Here is a 21,567-nt window from a genome sequence, read left to right as displayed (position 1 = left end):
TCGGCTCCAGCCGAGCCGAAGCCACAGAAACTGTGGACTGAGTCTTATCGGCTCCAGCCGGAGCCGATAAAGGCAAAGGTTGAACAACCTGAGGTCTCGGCTCAGGAGCGGAGCCGAAGACCTCGATGCCTTAGAGGGCTTCCTGTTGAAACTGACAGGGAATCCTCTGGGTTCAACAAGCCTCTCAGAATCAATTTATTTTTTCTCTCCTGCAGGACCCTGGGGCTGAAGCCATGGCACACAGCACAGGAGTCCTGCAGGTGCAAAGGCCCCAGACAATAGACACAAGAAGTGTGAGCGTCTGTCAGAGACATTTTCTGACAGCACGCATCACACTTCTTGAATCCAGAGACCTTTGCTTCTTTTGACATTTCCTAACTGACAGGTGTACACTAACACACACCCAAACACACAGTTATACCCTGTCAGTAAAAATTAGTAATACTAAAAACAATAACAATTTTAGTAAAAATACTAATAATTAAGTACAAAAATTAAAGTAAGCTACACAAACACTCCTTAGGGAAGGAAGGCCAAGGGCCCAAGGGAAGAACCAACGGTTCTTTAGTAAAAAAACGGGAAAAATTAGGGTCGGATAAGGATCTATGTTCTACACTAATTTAGGAAGAATTAAAGTTAAAGGGGAAAAAGAGTAACTTTTTGAAGAAAAAGCTAACACTCACCAGGAACCGGTAGAAGCAACCAACCTCGAAGCTGTAGCGGCAAACGAGATCTGAGGTAACTCTCGCCTAGCATTGTGGGATATAAGGGGAGCCTCGAGCCGGTGGAACCAACTCTCGAGCTTTTAGAGTGGCGGTGGGCCGAGGTCGGCTCCGAACCCATCCAGCAAGAATGAAGGCGAGATAGACAACTTAACATCAATTGTTAACTTTTTCTGACATCGGCTGAGGCAAGAAAGAGTCCCCAACGGGGTACTTAGCTTTAGAAGTCTTGAGTAGTATTCGGTGAAGTAATCTCTGGATCCGACCGACCGGCACTTGCGAACAGCTTCTGCTTGAGCGCCGGCGGCAAGAAAGACTGAGGAAAATGGCGTCGGCTGATGCTTTTATACCCGAAGATCAACAGAGATGACGTCGGGTGGAGTGCGACATCAGCCGAAGCCGGACCCGGACTTTGGAATCCGGCCGACTGAAGGGCTGCCTGACGACAGGACAACCCAGTTGTTATGACTGCAGATGCATCCATGAAGGACATCTGGTAATTCACTGGCTTGATTAAGGGACATTTCAGAGATCACTTTAGGCAGAAAAGATGGATTAGTTCTCACAGACACTATCTCTATGAAAAATCAAGTATGGACTCTTGATACATAGAGCTTGAAGCTCAGAAATACGTCTGGCAGAAGTAATGGCGACAAAAAACAAGGTTTTCCATGACAAATACTTGAGGTCGCAAGAAGAGGCAGGTTCGAAAGGTGGCATTGTCAGAGCTTGTAGAACTAATAAATCCCATGGTTGAACAGGTTCTCTAAAAGGTGGCTTCAGATGATTCACACCTTTTCTGAAGGTCTTGCACAATTTGTGGGACATGAGAGGAATCTTAGACACCCTCATGAAAATTAAAAATTGCAGCCAAATGAACTCTAATGGTAGAGGCCAATAGACCCGATTGAAAAAGGTCGGCCAGATAGTCTAGTATTATCGACACTGGTGCTGAGAAGGGATCTACTTGTTTATCTTTCAGCCAACAGGTAAATCTTTTCCACTTGCTCAGATAAGTAATTCTAGTGGAAGACTTATGAGATGCGAATGAGAATATCACGTACTGGTAAAGAAAGATCATTCTGCCTGGCAATCAAGGGAATTGGAATAGCCAAGCCATGAGCATCAGGCTGTTCAAGTTGGGATGAATCAGGTTCTGTGGATGTGAGATCAACTCTGAGGTTGGATGGAGAATACATGGTCGATCTAGTAGGTGAGGTCAAAGGAAGGGGAACCAAATCTGTCGAGGCCAATGTGGTGCTATGAGGATCACCTTGCTGTTCAACCGATGGGCTTTTTGCTCTTCAACCAATGGGCTTTTTTCAGAAACTGGGGGATGAGGGACAAGGGTGGAAATGCATAAAGAAAGACCCGAGGGCCAATCGTGGACTACAGCGTCCCTGGGTGACTGTCCTGGAGGGGGAATCAGGGCGAAGTAGTTGCTGCATTTGTAGTTGGTCATGGATGCAAAGAAGTAGCAGCAAGGACGGCCCCAGCGGTGGAAGATCTCCGCCACTATCAAGGGATTCAGGGACCACTTGTGAGGTTGAAGAATGCACCTGCTGAGTCTGTCTGCTATCACATTGGAACTCCTGGGAATGTGCATTGCTAGAACAAAAAGGTTTGTAGCCATCGCCCATTGCCATATCCTCATGGCCTCTCGACAGAGAGGGTAAGATTTGGTTCCACCTTGCTTGTTGATGTACCAGACCACTGCCATGTTGTCCGATTGAATCGCAATTGTCCCAAACCGCAGCAGGGGAAAGCCAGAAGCTCCACCCTCAGCTCTAGAATGTTTATATGCAGATAGGCTTCCAGTTTGGACCAAGTGCCTTGGACTGTCTGTCCTGGACAGAGGCCCCCCCACCCCATCAGGGAGGCGTCCGTGGTCACTGTGGCCTTGGGTTGCTGGGGGGAGAAGGGGCGAGACCATTGTGACAGATTGTGCGTCATCCACCAATTTAAATCCTGTCTGCACCTGTGGGTTACTTGAATCATGGCTGAAAGAGGATGCTGAAAAGGATACCATTGGGTAAGCAGTAGCCATTGTAGAAGCCCCATGTAAAACCTGGCAAGGGGAACAATGGTGATGGAAGGCTGCCATGGAACCCAACAGCTGTAGAACCGAGTGAGCCGTGGATTTCTTCCTTGAAAGGACTGGAATCAGTTGTTGCTTTATCCTTAGAATTCTGTGCTCTGGAATAGCAGCTCTGCAGTTCTTTGTGTCCAAGATAACCCCTATGAATTCTGTCGACAGAGGGAGTGAGATTGGATTTTTGCCAGTTTATGGTTATGACTAGCCTTTGAGCAGCGAGGAGAGAGTATGCCAGGGGATTTTCCAGTAGATGTCTGGTGGGGGTGGAAATGAGCCAGTTGTCTAGGTATAAAAACACCTGGAAACACTGAAGTCGCAAGTCAGCTGTGACAACTGCCATGCACTTTGTGAACACTCTGGGGGCTGTAGACAGTCCTAAGGGCAGTACTCTGAACTGGTAGTGACTGGCGCCCGCACGGAAGCGCAGAAATCTTGATGGCCTATCCATTTTTATGTGGTAGTACGCATCTTGAAGATCTATCGAGCACATCCAATCATCTTTTTCCAAAAGCGGGAGAATAGACTGTATTGTGACCATCCGGAATTTTTGTACTCTCACAAACTTTTCAATACACCGAGATCCAAAATTGGTCTCCAGTCCCCGGTTTTCTTTGTCACCAAAAATAGTCTTCAGTAGAATCAGGATCCTATCTGCTCTGGCGGGACTATTTGGATGACTCTCTTTCTTAGTAGCTTTGCTATCTCTAGTGCTGCTTCTTCCCTTGACTGGGTGGAACGTCGGGAAGGTTTTTTGAAAGGGCAGGAAAAAGATCGAAGGGGATATGATAACCTCTGGTTATAATCCTTTGTACCCAAGAATCGGTGGTGATGGTTAGCCAGGCAGAAGGGTACAAGGAGAAATGTCCTTCAACCACCTCCAGAGTAAAAGAGTTGGGCTGCTCTTCATGAGCGCTGGTAGGATTGACCAGGGAAAAAATCCCTGGAACCCTGGTTACGCGGACCCCCTCTGCCCCGAAAGAAGAGTCTTCCCTGCGAGTTTCCCCCTCTGCCCCTAGGGGAGAACTTGGCCCGTGTGTCAGAGAAAGGACCCTGAGATTTCTTGAACCATATTTTCCCACTCTTTTGGTTTCAGGAGAAAGCACGTTGAGGGAAGAATAACGGACACCTATGGCAGAAAGGGTCTTACCGTCCTGTTCACATCTGGCCAGTGTGCTTTTAACTTTGGGCCCAAACAACAAGGAGGCCTCAATGGGAGCGTTAAGAAAAGAAGCCTTAAAGGGTTCCGTGAAATTGCACAAGCGCACCCAGGCGTGTCATCTCAAGACCGCAGCTGAACCCACTGCTCTAGCTGCTCCTTCCGATGATTGAGATATCAGTCGCATAGAGGAGTTAGATATTGATTCAATGGTGGCCTGCTGAGAGGCCAATTTGTCACGGACGTCATCAGACATGGCACCAGCCAAGGTTTCAAACAGCTCAGAAATCAGATCCCTTTTAAGCCTGGTAAAGTGTGCCATATAATTCAGGGACCTGATAGTAAAGGCCGCTGAAGCAAAGGTGCGCTTTCCTATCTTGTCCAGGGCCCGGGACTCTTTGTTAGGCGGATGGACAGTCTGGCTTTCTTCTTCTGCCACATCCTTTATTGTTGCAGCCGCCACCACCAAAGCATCCACAGGAAGACCTTTGGACCAATGGGGATCCGAAGTAGGAGGGGAAAAAATCTTATCTGGCCTCCGGGGAATAGCTTTGACAGTATCAGGAGCCTTCCAAGCACACTGCACGATAAGCCGGACAAGTTCATCGGCAGGTGGAGTAACCTAGGAGGTAGGGGGCCGGGTGCAAAAGGCCTGCAGGAACACAAATTCTTCAGAGGTCGGACTAGAGGACTGCCAGTCACCTCTCTGTTTCAGGATTTCGAGGATATCACCAAAGGATACCTCAGAGGGTGACCGGGGGGATCCTTCCCCCTCATCGAAATCTGTGTCTTCAGTGAGGGACTCCTCTGTGCAGTCCATGTGCTTCCTCTTACATGAACTTTTCTGGTGGACCTCCTCAGTGGGAGAAGCTGGAGAAGACAGCGGAAAAGGGGATTCCTGTGGGAATATGTCCTGAGGCCCTTGTATCTGGTGTCCGCTAGGTGCATCTTGTTAAACCAGCGTACCAGAGGAGGGAGGAGGTATAGATAGTCCAGTATCGCCAGCAGCAGCAAAAGCCTTCTCCATCAGTTGGAAGACTGGTCCACCTGAAGAGGAGTGCATGTCTAGGACAGGGGTTACCCATCCCCTAAGTGGCTCAGCCTGCCGACCCAGAGTCCCTGGATGGCTGTGGAGCAGCAAACTATGCGTGTCACAACTGACATCCTGGGTCATAGCAAAACTTTCCTGCCACGAAGGCAACTGTGGTTCCTTAGTGAGATCCATAAAGGGGACCGCAGAAGGGGAAGACTGTGCTATATCCATGGACTTCAAAGGCAATGAAGTAGGAGAATAAGAAGGGGTCTTTGGAGATGGGTGATCACCTCCCAAGGAAAGATGGTTCCTGAGGGGTGGGATACCTCTGGCCAAGAGCACCTGATCCACAAGACGCAACACATCATGTTCGGAAAGGCTTCAAGTGGACCTCACGGAGACTGAGGGAAAAACAGGCCTGTCCACAGAAGAGGCAAACTCAGTGTCCATCTCACCCGTCCGCACAGAGGACAACGGTGCCGAGAGAGACTGGACTATGGGTGTCTGCACCAAAGAAGTCATCGGTGCCGAGGTCATGGTCTGCACCGACACAGGGATTGGTGCCAAAGTGGTTGTTGGTACCGAAGCTGCCGACAAAACTGGAGTCAACAATAAAGGCGTCGGTTCCAAGGAAGATCTCGGAGCCGACGTGGTCAAGGTCTGCGCCAAGTGAATGGTCGGTGCCAATACAGTGGTAATAGTCTGAACCGAGGAGCCCCTCGGTGCCGATATAGTGAAGGCTGCAGGAGAAGATGGAGCCAAGATCACTAATGGAGCCGAAGGCCTCGGTGCCGAAGGTCTAGGCACCGAAAGTACTGGGGCTGACTGAGTGAGCTCCGAAGCCGAAACTTTAGCCTTTTTAGGTTTTGGTTGGCGGGAGTCCCCAGCCGGGGATGAAGGCAAAGATTTAGCCTTGGTAGGAACATCCAATATTTTCTTATGGGCTCTAGGATGGGTTGAGTCCTCAGACCCAGAAATAGCCTCTGAAAAGGGAGATTTAAGAAGCCCCTTCAGTAACAGCTTGTTTTTCCTTTCCAACAAGGTTCCGTTTGAAAAGTTCTCACAGACAGTACAGGGCGGGTCAACAGACAAGTGGGACGCCCCCAAACAATAAACGCACAAAGAGTGTGCATCAGAAGTAGGTAGTTTACAGAAAAGTAATCTGAAAGACTGAAAGACTATTAAACAAATAACTGTACTTAGCTCAAGAGAAGTAGCTTGACATGACCGAATGGCAATGCGGTAAAACAAAATCTGGGGTAACAGGGAGAGAGGGATTGTGGGTAAGAGTTTAGCTCAAGAGTTTGAAGCTGACGCGAGCTTGGAAAATGCGATACCCATGTGTAAGGAATGAACGAGGATTAACAATATCAGATCACATTTTTCTAAAATTTAAGATAGGGGTGACAGAATTGCGACTCGTCTGAAGTTAGAAAGGTCTGTATAGGTTCCTCCTTTATGAAGGGGTACTATGTAGGATGTTTTCCAGATTTTGGGAACATGGCACTCAAGTTATGGATCAGTTAGACCAATATCATAAAATGATCAAATCATAAAATAATTTTACTAAAAGTGCATTACAATTCAGTGGAATAAAGGATACTGTGCATTCTCCACCTGTGGGTTATGAAGTACTTCAAACTAATTTACAACTTAAGGAGTTAAATTCAAATACTGTAATTACTGGAGACATGAAAATGTACGTAAATGATAATAAGGAAATCTTGCAGTGTGCTTTTTTCGGCTTTTCCCGGTTAGGGGTCACTACAGCGGAACTCCGATCCACTAATGATTGGCAGTAGATTTTTACAGTGCCGAGGTGCCTGCTCAAATTACCAACCTTCAACGAAAGTGCGCCCATTCTACGCATGTCTTTCGAACACCACTCGACTGCGGGGAGGACATGCAGACTCCACACAGAAGGCGCTCCAGCCAAGAATCGAACGGGATAACCTCTTGCTGTGAGGCAGCAACGCTACAGCTGCACCACAGCGGCTAATATTGAAATCTTACTATCATCAAAAATATCTCAATACTTACAAAAACTACTTTTTCACTTTTATTTAAAGTGCTTGGACATACAAACATTGTGCGCAGACAGTTTAAACAATCTTGAAGAAAGGAATTAACAATTTTATACAACCCTTAAATATTTATAACTATTTACTTTTGCTAGTTAAATAGAGGTCTTTTAAATGTTATCAAATCATTCATTATTAACTGCAATAAGCAGCAAGTGTTAAAAATTATACATAGACATTTTACTCAGCTTATTACAAAAATAACTGAATACTAGGGAATTTATACACAGCTACCTATACACAGATTTTATATATGTATATATATATGTATATATATATATATATATATATATATATATATATATATATATATATATAAAATCTGTCTTGAAAGTTTATATTCTTTCACACCGACAAACTCACAAGTTACCTTAAAAAAAAATCAAGAGTATTTAAAATGCAATCTTGTCTGCAAGAATAAACCGGTTAAGGCAAATTTATGGAGGTTAATTTATCAAAAATATGCTCCGGTTAGAGCTCACAGTTAGACCAAGTTAAAAAAAAAATACTTTACAGCCAAAAAACAAAAACTTCAGTACAGACAAGTTAGGTATGATCAGAACAGAAGGGTATAACAAAAATTATCAGAAACAAAGTAGATAACCACAGTTGCATATCAGAATAATTTTTTTTTTTATTTTAATAGTACTACGCAATTGTTTTCAGAAGAATACTAGGCAATAATATCCACACTTCTCATGACAGTACGAGAATATCAAATAAATTCTCCATCTTTGAAATAAACTTAGAACATGCAGCCCAGGCCTGTGGCATAGAGAGAGAGAGAGAGCGCAAGCATGCACCCTGACTATGCCCCAAATGACCCATGTTAGAGAAACAGTAAGGGAAGCTGAAAGAATTGGGAAGAGGGGCTGGAAGCAAACAGCATGTCAGCCTAGCCATCCTTTAGAGGAGGGGCGTGGTTGGATATTGCTGCCAGACACCAATCCAGAAGTATGGAGGTGTATCTAACAGTATAAAGGTTGATAGGTGACACTGCATTGTATAGAACCAGAATGAATAGCATGGCAGAGTGCAATGGCTTCCTCACAGGCAGTAGCACAGAGAAGTTACTTGTCATGGGCAAGATTAGGCTAGGTATGCAAAGGCAGTCCACATAAAATTTGATTAAATGGCTCGTTCCTACCGCCTGACTATTAATTATGAAAATCCAGCATATTCCAACATTATTTCATACTTAATTTGCTTATTTTTCCAGTACAAATGAGAACACCATTAATCATTGATTACAGGCTATTACAACGTACAAACAAACTCCGTAAGAAAACCAAGAGTACAATTAAAACCAAAACTACCTTTTAATGTATAAAATATGACTCTAGCAGGATTCTGTTGAATTCCCTTTGTTTTGAGGATTAACAATATTGCAAGTTTAACTAATCAATACACTGGAGTAAGTCAATTATATTTAGTATCACCTTTTTTACCTCTAGAACCATTCGTTACAGATACAAATAATGCTGCAGACATCTACCCTACCACTATACTTGATTATAATTCAGAATGTTTAGTTAAAGCAGATAACCTATTTCCTTGTCAAAGGACTCTGGGAAGCTCTCTACATACAAAATTTCTGTAAAGTCAAAAGGTTTAATTTTAAATAAACATACCCCATTATCATTATTTAGAACAGAAAAAAACTACCTTTTTAGGATGGACGTTTTCTGCAAATATTCTGGAGTCCCTAGAACACCATGCATAACAAACATACGTAAAAGCCAAACAAACCGAGAAATGGGCAGGTTTAATTTTTTCTTTATTTGAAAGATATACGTAAACACACACGTATATATATATATATATATATATATATATATGTGTGTGTGTGTGTGTGTGTGTGTGTGTGTGTGTGTGTGTGTGTGTGTGTGTGTATGTATATATATATATATGTATATATATATATATATATATATATATATATATATATATATATATATATATATAGTATGCGTGTATATTTTACATATATATATATATATATATATATATATATATATATATATATATATATATATATATATATATATATATATATATATACACACACACACGCACACACGCACACACGCACACACACTATAAGAATATGTTTTATTACCAATATGGATTTATAACCAATTTCCACAGTGGACTACAAGTGGTACAATAAAATTTAGAGTAACTTTAAAAACGTTACTGTGATGGTTGGTCAACTTTCAATGCAAATAAGCAGATCATTGTTGGTAAACAGTTGTTCTGCATCTGTTAATTTGGCAAAAAAGACTGCCAGGTTCAAAAATCAACTCAATTCTTTCAAACCTACCACACCAGCACTCTATTTCATGTTAGGCACACAACTATCAACAGGTAAGAAACCTCTCCTCCCTACAGAGCAAGGTGGTTTACAATTAGAATGGATGCTTTAGAGCTACACAGATTCAGCTCATATACATAACACAAGCAGAAGGATATAAATTAAAGTGAAAAGGGATGATGATGAAAAAAGGAAGTGTAAGAAATGAGGAAAGAACAGGACTTTGGATGCAGATCCTCAAGGAAAAGAACCACCATATAGAATATTATATTAAAAAGCTGCAAAAAGTATTCCAAGAACCAAGCCAACACAGGAATGGAGAGATGAGATTTTGCCAATAGGGATGACTGCAAGTAATAACACAAAAAATAGACACTAGGGGCCTGGACTTTACTAGAGAAAACTAGCAAAGGGACTAAGGTATTGGAAGCAAATAACTAGCAAGGAAAATAAAACAGAGTTGGATAAGGCCAAACAGAAGTTTGGACTTCATGTTACAGACTGCCCTCCTTACCAGGGAATGATAGAGTATAGGCAAAGAACAGAAAAGTGGAGTGCTAAGAAACACCAGCTCTGGCAGAGTGTTTAATCAAGTCTACAAAACAAGCTGCTGTTAAAAATGGAACAATTACAACATATAAAGCACTGCATGAAAGCTATAAGAATCAAGCAAAGGTTAGAAAAAATTGGGGAGAGAGTGACTACAAAGGCAATCTAGAAAGGAACAATGGAACATCAACTGTATGGTTCCCACTTAAAGTCCGGAAGGTTTAGGATTTTTGCTTAAGTTTTTACGTAAGTATTTTCATACCCCAAGCAGACAGAGACTTTTCCCCCCCTCAGGCAGGCACCAAAGACTAGAGGTATGATGAAAACAGATTGGTAACTGTGAAAGTGTTTTGGGGAGAGTGTAATGAGTTGGCAGGTTCTAAAAAAATTCCCAAAGCGGACTCTTGTCAGAAATGTTGGGGAAGCAAATGGCTATAACTAAGGAAATGTTTCTTTTCAGCTGGGAAACAGGATGTGAATTACCTATACAAGTTGAATGCTACTGGCTTGCAAAAGAAGCACTTACTAAAAATGGAAATCAAACTCTAAATCAACTGTAACAAAAGTACTGAATATTGTCAATGTCAAAGTAAACTTTGTCATTCAGAAATCACACAAGTGCAAAAACTGAACGAAATTCCGTATGTCCAGACTCAATGTGCAGACAACATATAGACTATTTTCACATACATTTACACATGTAACACCTGGCTATTACATCACAGACATGCAGGTAGACAGACTAATATTGCACACAACAAGAAACACATTTTAACACTTTCTGAACTGAACACTTACTTGCACGAGACTTTTGTATTGCACAGGTACTTAGTTAAGACATTGCATTGATCCTTGCTCAGAAAGGGACAGTGAGTATTGCACTGTGAACATTAGAGTATTAGTGTTACTATTAGTATTAGAGAATTAGTGTCAATATTGTCAATTAGATAAAAAGGAGAGGTGGTGTCTATAGAAAAAGGAAAGGAGTAAATTATACAGAATAAAATAGAATTTGTGGGAATAATATATACAGAATATTGTTCAAGAGAAAGAGTGAGGTTTAATAGAAGGCAGGAGTAGAGCAACCTGAGAAATGGTGGAGTGAATATATCTTAAAAAGAAAGGAAGCATATGTGATGTTATAATTCATGAATATGACAAATTCTGATATAAATTATTTTCTTTTCTATGAGCGAGAGAGAGAGAGAGTCTTTGTGTTTGTGTGTACATGCACATGAGCCTACATCTGAAGTGACAATTTAATAATGATGTTTAAAAATCCTCTGACCCCCACTTTCTTTCCTTTTCTAAAATTACTTGGAATACGATGCAAATTCAATTAAGGCTACACAGGCTATACTAAACTACATGGCTTTCCAAGAAGGCTGTACACTGATCAACAGCTTAAATTCAGCTCTTTCAGTGTTTAAGAAGCTTTAAACAGACATTTGGATGAGCTGATAAAACTAATAAAAAAAAGTGCAGGTCAAATAAAGAAAGGGTAACTGAGTATTAGACTCTTCAAGAAGAGAGGTTTCTAAAATGGTACAATTCAGTATGTAGAGAAAAACAGTTTTTCGAACAGACTGTATTAATTTTATGAAGGCACAAGTAAGTAACTGGACTGTTATTCCACAGCAACATCTGTTAATTGAAAGGTCACATCTTATGTGTGCTTCAGATGTGGCCATGAGAAAACAGCCAAGACATATTAGTAAGGATGCAATCCTACTAGCAGAAAGTGTTAATCCTGACAAAACCAGGGAAAAAGGGCAATGTATTACAACGTTGGAGACAGATTATTTGTGGAAAATAATTATTCACTGCGCACTATGCGGAAGAGAAACAAATTTATTTCAGCAATCACGGAATGTTGAGATGCAGGTGTGAGATTCAAGCTGCTTTATCCAGCAGTCTTCTGAATATTTTTTCCTGGAGGACTAAAGTCATTTTTGATCAAGAACAGGCTAAGGGGGAAATAGAAAAGTTTGTCCAACAAGGGATGAGCTCTCAAACAGAAGGGAACTCTGCTTTTCATTCATCTGCTGGTAAGGCTAATAAAGAAACTTTACCAGTGAAACTTTTTCTAATGTTCTGAAGGAAAATGCTTGAGAAACAGAAAAAAGCACATCAATTGACTACAAGAATCAGGAGTATCTTTGACTTAAACCAGAGTCTGGGGTTGGGAGATGGAGATGAACACAAACAGGAACTTCATAAGAAAAAATGTCAGAGAGTGTGGATTTTTGTTGACTTTGTTAAACTTGTTGGGGGACTGATAGGCATATGCCCCACTTCGTCATTAATGTTTGGAAGGACACTAAAGGAAAAAAGGGAGAAAGAGGGAAAAGTAACAAACAGTTTACATTTTTAACAGTATTTGTGCAAAACATTTTATGATATAAACTGCAAGTGATATAATAAAAGTATTTTTAGTGATTTTTGCATGTGATAAAGTTAACAGCTACTTTTTTTTTTTTTTTTTGTACTTTTAAGAAATGAAGGCATTGCAATGTTAAAAGAGAAGGAAGGCTGGGCAAAAACATGTTTGAAGTCAATAGGTTGTAATCTTGGGGTGATGAGATGAGTAATGGGGTATAAAAAGTACAGTTTTGTACCTACCATAAATGTAGATGTTCGAGGATCCACATTGCTGCAGTCCTTACTATTGGGTAGTCCGCTGTCCAGTCGGCCCGAATACCAGAGTATAAGGCTGACGTCGGTCAGGGCGCATTAGACCGACGTCAGTACGTCAGGGTACTAATGCGCATGACCGACGTCATATCCTCAGTCTTTTCTTGCCCCAGATGTCAGAAGACCCTAAAAAGACAAGGCCCAAAATACCTGCACCAAACATATGTACAATATATACAAAAAGATATATACAAAAATATCAGCATATAACCTCACCTACACAACCACCCCTAAACACAGAGGGGAAGGAGGTAAATTGGACTGCAGCAATGTGGATCCTCGAACATCTACATTTATGCTAGGTACAAAACTGTACTATGTTCTTCGTTCCACATTGCTGCAGTCCTTACTATTGGGTAGAATCCCAAAGCAGAGGTAAGGGAGGCTGGCAAATCATAAAGAAGTAGGAGCTGACAACATGCCTTGCAAAACAGCTGTGGCAAAACCAGCCCTAGACTTAGAGTAGATAGGAAGGTGATAATGCTTAGAGAAGGTATGCACTGAACTCCAAGTAGCTGCCTCCAAAATATCCTTAGTTGCCACCCCCCTTAGAAATGCCGTTGAAGTGGCAGTAGCCCCAGTGGAATGAGGCCTAATCCCAGCTGGAATCTCCTTGCCATGATGGGAATAACAAAATGCAATGCAAAACCCAATCCACCTAGAAATAGTTTGTTTTGACACAGGCTTGCCCTGAACTCAAAGCAAAAGAAACAAACAACTGCTGAGACTGCCTAAAATCCTTAGTCCTGCTTAAATAATAGCAATTGCCTACGTTACATCTAAAGTGTGCAAAATCTTTTCCCCTTTATTTTGGGGGTCTGCATAAAAAGTAGGCAAATGAATAGTTTGGTTTAAAGCCACACTAGAAACCACCTTAGGCATAAAGGAAGGATTAGTACGTAATGATACCCTATCCTTATGGAAAATCAAAAGGGCTCTACTGCCATAAGGGCCTGCAACTCAGACACCCTTCTTGCAGAAGTAATAGCCAACAGAAAAGCAGTCTTCCATGACAAGTATTTCAATTCAGCAGTAGCCAGGCTCAAAAGGTTGTAGAGTAAGTTTTTCCAACACAAAATTGAGATCCCAAGCAGGAGTAGGAGCTCTTGGGGGTCTTATATTCTTTGCCCTCTAAGAAACTGCTTGAACAAAGGATCGAAAACAATGGTGGGTCACAATCATAGTGAGCTGAAATTGCTGCAGCATGAATCTTAATGGAAGAGAAGGACAAACCTTTGTCCAATAACTCAGTAAGATATTGAAGAGCCACACTCAAATTAGGCTCAGAAATCTCCAAATTCTTTGCTGTACTCCAAAATAAAAATCTCTTCCATTTTTCTGCGTACACTTTCCTTGTACTAGGTCTTCTAGCTTCCATAATCACATTTAAAACTTGTTGAGGAAGTTGAGACCTGCTGTGTTTCAACACAGAATATGCCAGGCTGTTAGATGAAGAGAGTGAAGCTTGACATTGAGCAGATGACCGTCCTTCTGAGATAACAGATGAGGAATCAAAGGTAAAGGCCATGGAGGCTTCCTTACCAGACTCCTTAGTAGTGGGTACCAGTGTTGCCGAGGCCAATCTGGAGCTATCAAAATCATCCTTGGCTTGTCTTGTCTGACTTTTAATAGCACCTTTGGAAGAAGAGGCAGAGGTGGAAAGGCATATACATGAAGGTTTTTCCAACTGAAAGACAGAGCATCCACTTTCCAAGCTGTGTGATGAAACCCCTTTGTGCAAAACTTTGGCAGCTGGTGGTTTAGTGGAGAAGCGAACAGATCTATGTCTGGAGTTCCCCATGACACTGTCAATTTCTGAAATACATGAAGATCCAGTTTCCACTCGTGGGGATCCATGATTTGTCTGCTTAACACATCTGCTAAGGAGTTCTGTGCTCGGCAGAAACCTTGCCTGAAGAGTTAGTTGCAAGCTTAGCAGTCTCCCATAAAATCATTGCTTGCCTGCATAGAGGATAAGAATGTGTTCCCCTTGCTTGTTGATGTACCACATGACAGTTGTGTTGTCTGTTAGAATCAACACCTGCCCTGGAAGAAGTAACTCCTTGAAAGCCATTAATGCAAACTGGACTGCTAACATCTCCTTCATGTTGATATGTAGATGCTGTAGTCTGGCAGGCCACTTGTCTTGTATCCACTTTCCATTCAGATGAGCTCCCCAAGCAATGTCCGAGGCATCTGTCGTTAAAATCTGACTCGCCTCTGGCCGGGTCACAGAGAGTCCCTTGTTTAGGTGACATTCCTGAGCCCAGCACAAAAATTCTTTTTGAAGGCAAGGTATTATTTGAATGACAGTGTCCAAATCCTGGCAGTGCTGTGTCCATACATTTTTGAGATACCATTGTAGCTTCCTCATATGCAGTTTGGCATTGGGAAGCACCAGAATACAAGATGCCATGAACCCTAATGCTTGAAGGACTGTCCTTGCAGTCAGCACGGACTGATGAGATAGTTGATGGAAGTAAAGTGATAGACTCTTTTGTTTGTCCGGGGTTAAAAGGCCATCTGGGCTGCTGTATTCAGTCTCACACCCAGAAAGCACATGTCTTGAGAGGGTACTAGACTGGACTTTATTTCGTTCACAGAATACCCTAGGCATCTTAGCACTGCTATAACATATTCCAGATGCTGTAGAAGGTCTTCCTTTTCTTGAGCCAGAATCAGGCAGTCGTCCAAGTAAGGATAGATTTGAATTCCTTTTAGCCTGAAGTAAGCTATCACTGGAGCCAGAACCTTTGTGAATACTCTGGGCGCAGTAGATAAGCCAAAGGGCAATGCAGAGAACTGATAATGAGAATTTCCAGCTCAAAGCAGATACTTCCTGCAACTTAGTCTTATAGGCACATGAAGGTAAGCTTCCTTGAGATCTAAAGTTACCATCCAGTGATCTTTGCCCAGAAGAGGTAAAAGCTGTTGTAACGTCAACATCTTGAACTTGGGAATGTCCAGATAAGTGTTGAGGATAGATAAATCCAAAATTGGTCTCCACGTGTTCCCCTTCTTTGGTACTAGGAACAGGCGAGAATAAAATCCTAGGCCCCTTTCTGATACAGGGACTGGCTGAATGGCCCCTATTTGGAGTAACTGAGAAATTTGCTTGTGAGCCTCTTTCCTTTGTGGAGGAGGAACGTCTGGCATGCCTTTGAAAGGGGCAATGTATGGAAATAAAACCTGTAACCGTGGTGAATGATATCCAACACCCATCTGTCTTGAGTAATTAAATCCCAATTTTCCTTGAAAAGAGACAGTCTTCCTCCCAAAGGAGCTGCCAGACGAGAATCTACTGGCAGCTGAAAAGGCAGGTCATTGGGTCTGTTTACGAAAGGACTGACCCCTGCCCTCACCAGAAGTCTGAGCAGGTGAACTCCCTGTTCTAGGCCTAAAAGAACCTTGAGCTCTGCCCCTACCACGTCTAGACCTACCCCTAGACTGGGAATCATAAGCAGGATATGTCCATCCCTTAGTAGGCCAATTTCTACTAAACTTCGGTGGCTGCACCTGCAAAAAATCTTTAACAGTTTGCATAGACTTTGCTTTGTCCTCCATTTTCTTTAAAACTGCTTCCACAGGCGAACCAAACAACACATCCGACTGTAAAGGAGCATCCAAAATCCTTGTCTTAACATGCTCAGCTAAATTCTGATCCCTCAACCAGGCATGCCTGCGAAGAACAGAACTAGTGGCAGCCACCCTCGAGGAGGCCTGTACAGCATCAAAACCACATTGCAAGGAATGCTTACCCACTTGTTCAGACACATGAACTAAATCCAGCAACTCTTTACACTCAATACCTTCCGCCAAAGCATCCACCTTAGATTTCAGTTGTGAAAGGAGATAATTTTGATATTTAAGCATGTGAAACTGACAATTCAACGCCCTCATGGCTAAAGTGGAAGAAGTATACACTTTCTTTCCCCATCTATCCAAAGCCCTTGCCTCTTTACCAGTGGGAACAGGGTTTTTAACCACAGAGGCCTTAACACCTTTAGGTCCCTGAGAAACAGTTTCCGGGTCTGCCCTAGGACTCTTAAAAAGATACTTATGAGCTTCAGGCACCCTATAGTACCTATCAGTTTTAACAGGAGCGGGAGGCAAAGAAGCGGGGTTCAGGGAAGCCGCTACGGAAACATCTTCCACCACATTCAACACAGCAGGTACAGCTAAGGGCTTATGCTGGGGCAAACCTAAGTATTCCCTAAGCCTTTTCCTGGAATCAGAGTAATCCTGGCCTTCCCATTTAAAGTGCTCCCTCATGGAATGCAGAGTCTCTGAAATGAGAAATCCTCAGGAGGAGAAGCTGTAGGAGTGGAATCATCCACATCAGAATCAGAATAAGGAGGATACTCCTGCAAATCTTCCGCAGAAGACTCAGAAGCCTCTGAACACTGTTCAAAACTATCAAACTCCGGTTCCACCCTAGGCCTCTTATCAGGAGGGGGCATAGAACCTCTAATCATCGTAATCAAATCTTCTGCCATTTTAAGCATATGTTTCTTAGGCACAGAACCTGAAATGCTAGGAGAAGCCCCACTGAAGCTGAACTTGGCCTACCTCTCAAAGAAGTTTTGGCAACAGAAGGAGAGGCTCTAACTACCTTGGGAAGAGAGGGAAGAACAGTTACCTGAGAAGCCCCTCAGCCTGGCCTACCTCCTGAGAAGGCACATCCTGTAACAGTAAAGTCTCTGCCTGAGACTCCAAAGAAACTCCTGGCAAAACCTCTGGCTCCACTGAGCCTTCTAAAGAACCGACGTCCGGGACTGCCGGTTCATCAACCCTAGGCTTCGCTGTTTTGTCCTTGCGCTTCTTGGGCCGGCGGGCCGGAGCATCCGGCGGCATTTTATAATTGCAACGCTTCCCAAACACTAACCTGGCACAGTCTAACCGTCTCTTAATAGTGCGCTTGTTAAACCTAGCACAAGAGCGGCATCCAACAACGTCGTGCTCAGGCCCTAAACAAGGTATACACAAAGTATGGTAATCCCTATGAGGTATCTGTTTCCCACAAGAAATACAGTTATTCACTTTTCTGACATCCGGTTAAATACTGAGGCAAGAAAAACAAAATGTTCCCCAACGGGTACTTAGCCAACTCTGATTCGGTCTGAAACTCCGGAAATATTTCAGAACGCCAACCTGCACTAAAACTGCTTCTGCATCGGACCATGCGGCAAAAGACTGAGGATATGACGTCGGTCATGCGCATTAGTACCCTGACGTACTGACGTCAGTCTAATGCGCCCTGACCGACGTCAGCCTTATACTCTGGTATTCGGGCCGACTGGACAGCGGACTACCCAATAGTAAGGACTGCAGCAATGTGGAACGAAGAACATCTGTACTGATGATATTTGTAGAATTAAAATGCTTTCTTTTTACATTGCATAGGAAAATTTTCTGGATTAATGCGCTTGTCTAAGGACAATTTTTTTGTGAATGCAAGTGTGTTTTAAAAAAATTAGACCACAATGTAGTAAATAGCTTTCTTCAAGTAAATAAATGCTCACTACCAGATAAGAAATCTGGAGCTGAAGGCATCTCTGCATTTAACCGGACATTGCTTTTGAGGTAAGGCATCTCTGCATTTATATTTCCCCAGAAACAAGCTGACTGGTGAAGGCATTAATTTAGAAGTTTGGCTACTGTTTAATGAGAGAAACATGAAATTAAAAAGGTACAAGGGCAAGCAGTAAAAAAAAAAAAAAAAATTTGAAATTACTGGAAAGTGAATAACAGATAGTAGCTTTTCTGGTAACTAAATACTTTAATTCATTTACTAGAACTGTGTATATAATTCAGTTTTATTTAAAGATAGCCACTGCACTTTTTCTTGAAGCTAAAAGTTAACCTTTTCTGAAAATATACAAGTTGTTTTTCATACCTGGGAGGGGAATAAAGGATAAGACAAGAACAGAAAGCAATTACTGTAAATAGCAGCCCAGGCTGTAAGATGCATCATAGCATGGATAACCTTAACTTAAAGGTCAGTTTTGCCTGTTATGTGTAGTTATCAATATGGGACAATTGTTCCAATCAGGGTTAAACTTGATCTGAAGACGTGCATAGCTTTTGTGTGATTGTTTTAAGTTAACAGGCTATGGGGCGTGTTTACTTTTTGTTTGAGGGTATTAGCACAAAAAGTCTTGTAAAATGTGACCACAGGTTCAAATGAGATGACAAGAAACAGCTGTATAAAAGATCAACCTTCTAAACGTTAGTGGGCGCATGTAACACAAAATTGGGAAACAGACATTTAAAAAAGGGGTCATATTTTACTATATATATATATATATATATATATATATATATATATATATATATATGTGTATATATATATGATAACTGGGAATAATACCTTCTTAACATAATGGTAACACTAAACATATTTTGGAATGTGAATGGCATCACATGTGTAAACAAAAAGAAAAGAATACTGAATTCCATTAAGAAATGCAGAGTGCATATAGCAATGCTACAAGAGACACACTTGGAAAGAAATGAACACGTGAATTTGATAAAGAAAGGCTCTCGGAAGGGATGTTCAGCAGAGTATCAGGGACCAAAGAAAATTGCTACAGGAGCTCCAACAGGGATAGAAGACAAAAAGATAGTAATGGCACATTTGTGGTAAAAAGGGGCTACTGGCAAGGGGAGAGGATTACACTAGCACTTATCCATTTTCCACCTAAAACTGCTATTATGGAACTTAATACAATATGGGTAGAAAATCAACTTTCAGCAGGGAATATTACTTACTGGTGAGGACTAGAACTTCATTTGCAACAGTGAGGATGTATCGGGGGGACCCAGATGGGAAAATATAACAAGAGAGGGTAGATTTCTGAAGAAATGTATGAAGAAATTTGCTATGGAAGACGTGAATTCAGTAGTAGGAACTCTGAAAAAAATTACTTATTCCCCAAGGTACAATAACTGGGCTGAACTAGACAAATTATAATTTCACAGAAACGTGTATTTTACTGAAAGTTTCCACACATCCATTAACTATTTGAGATAATCCACCAATAACCACCAAAAAAAAATTCAGGGACACTGGCACTTCCCCACATACCTGTTAAATAAGAGGAATTTAAGGAATGGGTAGTGGAATTTAAGGAATGGGTAGTGGAAATTAAGTTATGTGGAAAGACAGAAATTTCTTCAAAAGTTATAGCTCATGGGTGTGATAAAATGAAAACACAATTTAAAACTAGGGATGAAATAAAAGAGAGAGATACGTTTAAGTAAAAATAACCTTTGTCAGCCCCTCTAAAGTAAAGCTTTGCAGAATTAGGGGGATCTCTCAGAACAAGAAGATATGCAAAAGAAGAATGCTATAGAGAAAATAAGGGAGTATCTGAATAACATGCACGAGTTTAGAAAGATTGTTGTTAAGCAATTGTCTTTTGTAATAACTCCAGAGCACAACAACTTTTGGCAAGACTTAGGCAACAGAAAGTAGAAAAGGGTTGCTGTTGCCAAATGTATGGAGCTTATAATACGAAAAATAACCAGAAATCATGCTGAGGTATTAAGAGATATTTCAGAAGTTTTATTAAAATTTGTACAAAGCAAAGGAATGTGGAAATCAAGAAAAGGCACAAATGGAAATATTTATGGAAGACTTGGATACGACAAGTTTAGAGTTAGACGAGGCTCAACAATTAACAGTTAAAATACAAGGAGATGAGATAAAAATGGTCTCCAGGAACAGATGGTATTCCTGTGAAGTTTGGAAGCTAGGAGGGAAGAAAGTGATAAAGATCTGAAAGATTTAGTTTAAAAGCATTTTAAAAGGAGGGGAAGCACCAACATCTTGGAAGAAAGCTTTAATGGCTGTAATACCTAAAAATGGTAAAGGTTCATCATACAGGCCCATTTCAATTTTAAATCATGATTATGAAGTGCTTAGGTCTACAACAGCTAAAAGAATGCCAAAGGTGTCGCCAATATTGATTTTGTGGAGGGGTAGCAACATTTGACAACATTAACAGAACAATGATGTTTCATAGGGAAGCAAAATGTAAAAAACATACTCCTGCTGTTGGTGGATCTTGACGCAGAAAAAGCATTCAGAATAAGCTGGGACTTTATGAGCAGGGCAATGGAAGCATTTGCATTCTCTGATAAAATAAGGTCAATTAGGAGGATGGGATATGGAAGGAGAATATATGAGGGATCGGAGGCAAAAATTAAAGTGGGAGGGTTCCTCTCTGATAAGTTATGTCTAAACAGAAGACCCGAGAAAGGGTGCCCTCTCTCCCCTTTATTATTTGCATTATATTTAGAGCCACTGGCAAAAAATAAAGGACTCAAATTCAAGGATATAATCGGTATGTTAATAAAGGAAAGTTAACCTTATTTGACAATATTATTTTGTACCTGATAAAACGATAAAAATGACATCTCAGAATGTGGAACATTCTGAGGCAGTACAGGAAAAGAGAAAAGGATAGGGAACCTTAAGTAAAAGACCTACTCTGGTAGAGTTTTTAAGTTGAACATACAACAGAAGCTGCTGTTAAGAAAGGGAAAATTAGTAAGGCATATAAAACAAAACACAATAACTATAGGAATCAGAGGAGGTTAGAAAAGATTGGGAAGAAGGAATGAATAAGCAATTCACAAAGAAACAATAGGAGGACATATGTATGGCTACCAAATATGCAAAGTCTAGAAGATTTAGGATTTTTGTGTTTGCATTGGTATTTTTATACCCCAAGCAGACTCCAAAGAATGTTTCCTTGGGTAGATAGCAAATGCTGGAGGTGTGATGGGAAAGGAAGAGGTAACTTAGAAGACATGTTTTAGAAATGTAATGAGTTGGCAGATTTAAAAAATCCCATACAGAGTACTCTGTCAGAAACATTGGGTGAGCAAACTAGTGTAACTAAGGAAATTATTTATT

The 21,567-nt window shown here is 41.4% G+C and overlaps 1 protein-coding gene across 1 annotated transcript in view; it reads right to left on the bottom strand.

Moving 5' to 3' along the window:
* The window catches only part of FARSB (phenylalanyl-tRNA synthetase subunit beta), a 907,972-nt gene that overhangs the window by 748,023 nt on the left and 138,382 nt on the right, over nt 1–21,567 (bottom strand). The gene's annotated exons all lie outside the window — the stretch shown is intronic.

This window comes from Protopterus annectens, chromosome 4.part1, assembly GCF_019279795.1.
Source record: "Protopterus annectens isolate FY-2018-M chromosome 4.part1, PAN1.0, whole genome shotgun sequence".
Taxonomy (NCBI): domain Eukaryota; kingdom Metazoa; phylum Chordata; order Ceratodontiformes; family Protopteridae; genus Protopterus; species Protopterus annectens.
The sequence above is the reverse complement of the archived record's forward strand: the minus strand, read 5'-3'. Positions and strand labels throughout refer to the sequence as shown.